This window comes from Sparus aurata, chromosome 7, assembly GCF_900880675.1.
Source record: "Sparus aurata chromosome 7, fSpaAur1.1, whole genome shotgun sequence".
Taxonomy (NCBI): domain Eukaryota; kingdom Metazoa; phylum Chordata; class Actinopteri; order Spariformes; family Sparidae; genus Sparus; species Sparus aurata.
The window spans coordinates 12,979,855-12,982,048 of record NC_044193.1 but is presented as its reverse complement, the minus strand read 5'-3'; the positions used below and the strand labels follow the sequence as shown (position 1 = coordinate 12,982,048).

The following is a 2,194-nucleotide window of genomic DNA, read 5'->3' as shown; positions in this document are numbered from 1 at the left end:
TTCCGTTCATCCACCCTGACGTCCTGTGTTTACAAACCACGACTATAAACAGCTGGCAGTCTCTTCTGGGAGCACTTAAGGGCTTTTTTAACCCATTCAAAAAATGTCACATCTTCGCATCTAACTCTAACACACACACACACACACACACACACACACACACACACACAGGACTGGGTCAAGGGGTTGACAGCAGGGTAAAGTCGTGACCTGAAGTTACATAACTTGGCCCAAGGCAGAACAAAAATATTCCCCCTCCACGGTCCTCTCCTGTTACAGGAATCCAGCAGCGTTAGGTAATGTTAAGCTTTATATACGTTTGACTTGTGCATTTCTACCAGTAGGGGATGTAGCTCAGTGGTAGAGCGCATGCTTTGCATGTATGAGGCCCCGGGTTCAATCCCCGGCATCTCCACTCCTTTTTACATTTTCATACAGTTTTCAATGTTGTCATGGATATCGATAATAAATCCGATCGTACGAAATAACGTCCTGTGGTGTTTTAATCAGTGCTCAGTGCTCAAATTCGTTGGAAATGAATTTCATAAAGACAAAGGCGCATCCCCATGGTGAATAATATTTATGATTTAAAGAAGAAAGAAAATATATATTCATCATATTTCTGAGATAATAAAGTTATAATTCTAAGATAAAAAGTTGAGATCATCAGATAAGAATTCATAATTATGACATCAAAAGTCAAATTATTACATACATTTTGCCTTTTTATCTCATAATTTCAATGTTTAAATAAAAAATAATCTCATAAATCTCTTGGAAATCTGCCAACACAAATAGATATGTGTATAGGGCTAAAAAGGACAAATTAGGTTAATAAATTAAGGTACATGATAAATGGGGTTATTTATATATTCACAAGTAGGCCTATGTGAAAAATAGGTGTATATGTAACTATTTTAATCTTATTATGAATGTTAATTTGTGTTTATTCTTAATAATTCACTGCCTTGGCTTTGGTGAGGTTTTGCTGACAAGTTTTAGATGGTTTAGATAGATGTACTTTTATGGAGAGCATGCATATGGTGATTTTATATATACATACATATCGATGTATTGATTTTTTACTCTCTGCCACAGAATCACAGTCTGCAATGGAGATGGTTAAATAAGAGGTTTGCTGTCTCAGCCTGCTGTCAGAGGAAGGAATGAAAAGACTGACGGAAACCCTGAGGGCAGACGCTCATTCTGGGTATCGGGAAAACATTTATGTAGAGCAGCACACACACACACACGCAGATAGACCCCTTAACCTAGAAAAAAATAAGGCTGACATAGATTAATCTTATCTGCTTTTAGCAAGTCAGTCGAAGTTGGGCGTCCCACAAGACATTAGTAACTGCTGTGAAACAAGACCACAGAGGGTCAAACCCTCGCATATTCTATTCAGGTGCCCATAACTGTCTAACCCACATACTGTATGTCTGTACATTATGACCTAAAGAACAGCCTTTACATAATTGTCACAGATCCATCCCTGCAGGTGTCAAGCTAACGTGTCAGATGGTGGGAAAAAGGAGGAGAAACATTAGTCATTCCTTGTCTGAAGCTCCAGCAGCTGACTGTACTGAACTGCAGGGCACACTGCAACATGCGACGGTGTGCAAGATGTGTCCCAGTTTGCTTTTTAAGAAACATAAAGACGCCGATTCAAGCTGAGAAGATGGTGAACCACAGGGGTAAAAATAAACCTGCTCAAAAAACACACATTCAGGCCAGAACAGGTTGGCCTCAGTCGGACTGGAGAGTTCCCAAAGTTTAAATATAAGAAGTGAACGTTTAAATAGTAGAGGTAACAGTTTAAATATCAGAGGTAGAAGGTGCACTCTGTTGTTTTTGGGGAAGAAATTTGAATCAGAAGAAAAAGATCTTCATTGACTGACTTTTGCTGCCTAAACAAACTAAATAAACAAATTATCTTCGTTTTCATGACTGAATAAACAAACTGACCTTTAAGGACAACACGATTCCATACTGTATGTTCTTTGTTTGTGTGTGGCGGACCCTGCCACCTTTATAGCTTCAAACAGTGTTCTGGGACCTGTATTCTAGGAGCTTGTATTATTACCTCATTAATACTATAAATGTTGAAATTCTGAGGTAAAATTTATTTTCCAAAACTACATAGTGCCCCTTTAAATATCAGAGCTAAAGTTGCAGTTTAAACGTTTAAATA

At 38.1% G+C, this 2,194-nt stretch overlaps 1 non-coding gene across 1 annotated transcript; it reads left to right on the top strand.

Annotated features, from left to right (window-relative positions):
* The first annotated feature begins 343 nt into the window (after positions 1-343).
* Positions 344-415, top strand: trnaa-ugc (transfer RNA alanine (anticodon UGC)). The gene has a single exon. It is a non-coding gene; the product is annotated as a tRNA-Ala (tRNA).
* Positions 416-2,194: the final 1,779 nt, after the last annotated feature.